Source organism: Thunnus albacares, chromosome 20 (genome assembly GCF_914725855.1).
Source record: "Thunnus albacares chromosome 20, fThuAlb1.1, whole genome shotgun sequence".
Classification (NCBI taxonomy): Eukaryota; Metazoa; Chordata; class Actinopteri; order Scombriformes; family Scombridae; genus Thunnus; species Thunnus albacares.
Genome location: NC_058125.1, coordinates 6,630,465 through 6,637,555, shown reverse-complemented (window position 1 = coordinate 6,637,555; position 7,091 = coordinate 6,630,465).

Genomic DNA, 7,091 nt, shown 5'->3' with positions numbered 1-7,091 from the left:
ATGAGGGAAAACATCAAAGCAGCAAGTACTGCATGTGAGCTATAATTACACTGAGGGTCCCCATGACGATTTGGACTAATAGGTGCATGTAGAGGTGTAGTGAGTTATTTTGAAAATATTTTATCTGAGAAAGAACCTCTCATTACCAATGCAGCAGAATGAAGACAAATATAACAACATAATGGCTTTAATTGATCTTTTGTTCTTCTGTTACTTTACATGGTTGTGACTTGGCTCCAGCTATTATTCTAAGCAACAGCTGGCAGCATGACCTTTCACAGCGGGTTCAATGATACAAAGATGAGTGATAATTGGAAAAGAGTTGTAAGATCTGGCTGACGGTCATATGATAAAGACATCCTGTAGTCTTTCATGTGGACATATCCTGATTTCGAGCATATTCTTGCTTCTCAAAGGTGTGATGAATGACCTCAAGTGTCCATTCCCTTATCAGACTTTTTTGGTATTCTGATGGTCCTTGTAGATTTTGACCACTCACTGATTTGATGCAGTGATGAAAGAAGATGAAGATAAGATGCATCATTTTGCATTACCTTGCAAACTGCTGCTGTCAACAGTCAAACCAGGGCTGCGGGGTGGAGGTCAGCTACATCAATCACCTCAGGTCATAATAAGTCTTTCTTTTTAATCAGTGAACGTGCACAAAAAATATATTATTTCTTTACGTTTTTTCAAAATTGTACATGTGCTGTTGCAATTATGGCCTTTAAAAAGTTTGGCATTTTGACCAGTAAATACAAGACTGTGGTATCATTTTCAAAACACTACAGCAATGTGAAAATGCACAATCCCTACAAGTTTGGCTAAAATAATACCAGGTATTATGTCAGACATCAAACATAGAAAATATGTTGGGGACCATGTCGTTCCTTATATCTGCTGTGGTTGCGAATGATGGAAACAAACACACACACACAAAAGGTAAAAAAAGAGAAATAAGAACAAGACAGATACCTGTACAGTGCTTGATGAGACAGGATAGTGGAATATCTCCCAGATCGTGCCCTGCCAGGAAATGAATAAAGGTTTCAAAGGCTGGAGGACATACATTTCCAAGGAGAGAATGATTGGAACATACAGAAGGCATTTTCCTGGGAAAAACCAGAGAGACTCAGGTGCACTGAGTAACATGAAATGAAGGGAGAGAGAACATACATACAACCAGAAAAGGACAAGACACCAAGACTACAGGCCCTGGCAGAGCCAGAGGGCAGTCATAAAGACCTGTCTGCTCCTATGTTTATTTACCCCCCCGCCCCTCCTTGCTCTTCCCCGCAGATTATGATTTCACTGGAAAAGTATAGTTCAATGCATTGTTCGCATGAAGAGCAAGGATATGACCTGGAGTGAGGTCAGCTCTGATATTCCATTTAAAGTGGTAAACACTCCTCCAGTTAAAGGTAATTCTCATTTCGCTCTCTTTACCTTGTGGCACTATAAAACAATAACATGACCATAGAAATGACAGTCAAGCCCTGTGACTCATGTTAATACATTTAATTTTATTCCTGCATACAGTACATCAACAAGTCTTTGCATGCCTAGTGCTATAGCTATAGCTAGATGCATGCAGTCTCCTGGTCATTTCAGATTCATTCCCTTTGTTACTCAACTTAATTGACTTATACTCACTTTTAAAGGAAATTTGATATTTTTTATTATATCATAATTGGCTTCTAAAATTTAAACTCCATTTCAGCCAGAGACACTAAAATCAACAAATTTACCATTTGTGGTGAAGGGTAATACAGTTATATTTAATAACGTTATAATGGCTACAATATACACTTTAATATGACTGAACATTAGTTAGCTGGTAGTCAAGCAGCTGATGAATGAGACAGGTATGGTTTGGCATGAATGAAGTGGCTGCTGCCGATCAGCTCATGTCAGCATGTCTGTAGTGCTCTACTAAATGTAGTATCCTCTGCTCCTCTGTTATGTGTTGACCTAAATTGATACTATTTAGCTGTGAAAGAGTCAGAAGTTGTCCTTGCATGATGGGTAACTGTGGGAAAAAAACACTTTGTGGGTGTTCTTCAAGAAACATACATGTCAGTCCATCTGAAACAGGATGAGCAGAACAACCTTGGCACAACATGAATTAAATGCACCACATTGGAAAGGACATGCTTCATACACCCTAATGAAGGCTGTATAGGCTACATCACCATTATTGTGTGTGAGCAACTGTAGTATGAACACAACTCTGCCATACTATTGGATGTTCTGCTTTCGTCTTGTTGCTATTTGTTGGTGACCATGGCCAACCATTCCATTCAGTGTGCAAAACTGTACAACCGTTATGTAACTGGTGCAGTTGAAGAGCTGGATGTACTGTACTGACACATTGATGTCTGTATTGATGTATACAGTGTTCCTGAGAATGAAAACCATGGAGTACAAAAATCCACTGAATATTGGATCTCAAAAATATCTGTTGTGGGGTAAATTCTTTCTGGTTTAAATGTTTTTTACTTACTTTGTGGGACCCTGGAAAATAAACAACTCATTTTTTTGTTCACTTTCTATCGGACACATTTTCTGAGATATGTTCATTTCAAGGGGAACCTCTTCACTGAAAATAGAAGAAACAGTGTCTTTCTGCGACAAGAAATAAAAAAAATTTGTGTAAGTGGACACATAAACTTTCGATTATATCTGAATTATATATATTAGTTTATTGTGAATAGTCCTATTTCTCAATAAAACTTTATTATTTGACCAAAACAAACCTGAACATTGATATCTGATAAAAAGATTAAATTCACATCTGAAAACTTGAATATTAGGCTACAATGTAGCCAGTGGACTGAAATAAGACCAGTGTCAATGCCTATTCACAGTGAAAAAGATCTAACAATGAAAAAAAATCCTCTCTGAGCCTTGCAAATTGAAAGTGTGGTATCATAAATTTCATAGCTCTAAATGTGTCTGCAGCCTTTTTATTGCATAATTAGTGAAACACCTACCTGAACCAACATGAAGCTAAGTGTTTTGACTGATAATAAAGACATGAACCATCTTTGCCACCAGAAAGTCAACTGGCCCACTGAGGTTTAAAAGACCGTGTTTATTGTATTTTTTTCTCTCCTGCAGATGGAAAACAGATTCATTCACTTGTTGTTTGTCTCCGTACTCAGACTTCACAGCAGGACAGATGCTGAGCTGCCTGCTCAGTAGACGATGGTAAAAGGCAGTAATTGATGGCTCCTATCAAGAGCAAGGCTTCTAGATAGACATGCATAAACACTCAAACACCCACATCATGTATGGTAAACACACAGCACACACACACCGTACCAGCCTTCATGTAATTTGTAGAACCTTCTAAATTATTCTGTTGTCTTCCAGCTATATTTTTTTCTTCAGAATATTTCCGAGCCTCAAGGCTGCCATGGGAAAATGAGATCATGCTTGCAAAGGAAATGAGAGATCAGTTCACAGGGTCTGGTTATTGCGAGTGTTGGCTTCAGCAAGGAAAATAATGAAAGTGGAGAAGCTAAATAAATTCAACGGCTGACACAGCATACCTAATATTGCATGCATGGGGGCTAACTGCGTACCACTGTATGTATTATAGCAGAGATTATGATCTACTTAACAGTTATCAAAACACAGAGACAAATTAATTTGGTGTAATCTGTTCCACTGTTTGTCTGCAACAGGAAATGACCTGATTTCTGCTAAGCGTGTGAATTTAAAGTCTCCCTCCACTCAAAAACTTTCCTTCAGTTGGATGTTTGTACTTCACAGTGCAGAATCATAGAAGGCTGTTTTCACATTCACAATGATTTTCATTGATGAAGGAGTAGATGTAATTATAAGGTAATAAGGTAATTGGACTTTTTTTGAATAAAAAACATATTAGACACAAATTATTACTAAAAAGCAGAGTGTTTTATATGTTTTAAAACTCTGGAGGGGATCTTTAAATAAGATGAAATCATCTCATGTCATTTCCCAGTTAGATAAACCATATAATGGAACCATATATAATAACCATATAGAACCATATATAATAATGGAATATATAATATATATAATGGAAATTCATCATTAAGCTTTGCATTTTTGTTGAAAAATGTTTTCTCTTTACACTGAATTAAATTGTAAATAGAAATTTTAAAAAATATATCAGTAATTTTATAACATTAAGTTCACTGTGCTTGATTTATTAATAACTTGCATATTTTCAATTTAAAAAGAAGCTTTTTCACTACACCGAGAGCCTTGTTGATTGCACTTTCAAAACTTTGCAATTAGCGTAGCGGAGTGCTACATCATTAAGCATCAGAAACAGGAAGACGTGGGCGTTCTCAGCTGCACTGTGATTCACTTTGTGTTATGTAACAGGAATTCAAACACTGATAGCAAGAGGATCATCCTGTGTCTCTTTAAGGTCTGATGTACAGTAATTATTGCCTTCACCTTGTGATTCAGACGTCTTTTAACTAATCAAAACATTGATTGATGATGTCTCATTTTGGTTTATGTAAAAGCGTGTTTTCCTCCCCTCATCTACTGTTGTGTTCTTTTCTCTCTTGAACCTTGAATTTATTGAAGACTTTTGTCTCTACCATCAGACTGAATGCCATCAAGTTGAAGCCTTCATCCAGTCAGTCTTGATCATGTTGTGGGTGCTCTGCCTGAGCACCACTTAAGTTATGTGTCCAATCAGGAACAGTGGAGGAGACAATGACAATGAAAAGGACAGATGATCAAGGTCAAGTGTTGCTGGTGGAGATGGTAGATGAAGTGACTGTTCAGATGGGACACAGTGCAAATAAATTGCAGTTAAGATTACTTTGCTGTCACTTTTCAGTAACTGCTTGCTTTCTTTTAATGTTCCTGCAGCAAGAATATGTCCTTTGCAACATTTCTGGTTTTAGGAGATGAAGAAAGGAGTGAAAATTCGTTAAAAGGTGTTGTTAAAGCATGTTGTTTCCTATAATAACAACAGCCCTGTTAACATGGAACTACAATTACCTAGAGACAGTTTGTGATTGAGGAATTTAAACCAATTTCTGTGTGTCATACAGCTCATACAGTGTCAGCATACAGCATTTTCGAGAGGATGAACAACATCTATGTTTCACTTAAATTTATTGTCTAAATCCCAAGCATTATAGCTGGATATGAAACATAGTATTATCCCCAAGAAGTCTATAGATTATTTCTAACTAATGCTGCCACATGTCAGCAATTATCTTTTGGGATTTTCCCTTTTTTGGGGGTGGATTTCAGCTTGATCCTTTTGCTCCTTTTTTGAATTGGTCTTGCTGAGAACCTACTAACCTACTAATTTTAATCCAAATTGTCACAAAATTATGCTAATGCTAATAATTATGAGAATTGTTCTCATATTTATGAAATAGTGAGTCATCATTTTGAAACACAGACGTTGTAATTACAAGACAAGGCCTCAGTTTTGCTTTTTTTTAATTTAGTAAACATAACATGTGCATCATGCAGTCACATTGTGGTTGCAAATATTGTATGACTGCTTTTGTAAAACTTTATTAAAACAACGTGAATTTGTTTAGCCGCACTGAAAACAGAGAAAACTGGTTGGTCTTCTGTTGTTTTTCTGACATTTCTTTTCATGAAGTGTTTGCTGTAGAATTAAACCACAGTTGCTTTGGTCATCACCAGTAACCACAAACATCACCAAATCAACCAAGACTGAGATCTTAAAGATCACAAACTTAAAGGAATACTCCACTGAAAATCTCTTTGAATACCAAACACTCACTTTAAAGGTTTTGAAGGTGGCTCAGATAAGTTTGCACCTTTTCCTTTTTCAGACTCCCCATCACATAATCTCCTTCCCTACTGTTCATCAGAATGCTCAATAACACACTACAGCAACACGTCTAATATATAATATACAATAGACACATAAATAACATTGGATGAATTCCAGCTGTGTTTGGTAATAGTGATGTACATTAACACATATACTGTACGTTGTTCATTGTGCTCCTGTCTGAATAGACTGTAGTTCTGCTTCTTTCTCTATGTGGCTCTTTGATGATAAGTCTCACACTGTACAACAGCACAATGGCAGCTCCGTACGGCTCCTTTGCCACGAAGAAATATGGCCTCTCAGTCAACAGAGACGTCTGCCACTCATCTGCACTCAGGCGCAAAATACACACACACACACACACACACACACATTCACGAAACTAAACCACTACTGACGTAGGTAAGTACCATACAATTTGTGCTTTCTGCACTCATATGTTTATAAACTAATTTCACATGGAGGATCAGCACTGGTGTTGCATTTTAAACAGTTTGCATAATGTCTTTGCATAATCGGGACAAAGTGTTTGTTTGTATGTGGGTTTTGCTGTGTCTCTTGGCTGGATAGAACAAGGGCCAGAGTAGAGGGCGTCCATGGAGGACAGTTTCAGGCCCTAGTTCATTCTCCGGCCCATGGGTGTGTGTTTTGTAATGTGTGCTAGAAAAAGAGGGGAGGGAGGGAAGGAGGGAGGGAGTTAGCAGGAAGGAGAGAGATGTCTTAGTGAAGTGACTGACCGTAAGTGAGTGAGTAAGCGAGTGCGTGAGTAAGGGAGTGAGTAAATGGTTGAGTGAAAAAGTAAGCATCCACATGAGCTAGCGGTTGACAGAAAAAGTGAGTGAGTCATGATGAATGCATGAAGTAATCTAGTGAAAAGTAAAAGTAAAGTTAGTGAGTGCTTAAGTCATTGGGTGAGTGAGTGAAAAACACAATGAATCTCAGTGAATGAGAGAAAAAGTCAAAGTGATACTATGAATAAGTCACTGACTGAATGAGTGAGTGAATGACTTCAATAGTCAAGTAAGTCATGAAATGAGTTAGTTGGTTACGTGAGTGAGTGAGTCAAAATGAGTGCATGTATAAGTCATTGAGTGAGTGAGTGAAAACACAATGAATACAGCTCCTAAGTGAATGAGTGAGTGAATGTGCAGAACATTGAGTGAATAAGTAATTGAGTGAATGAGTGAGTGATTTAAAAAGTCCAATGCATGAGTAAGTCAAGTGAGTTAGTTACGTGAGTGAGTAAGTGAATACATGAGTG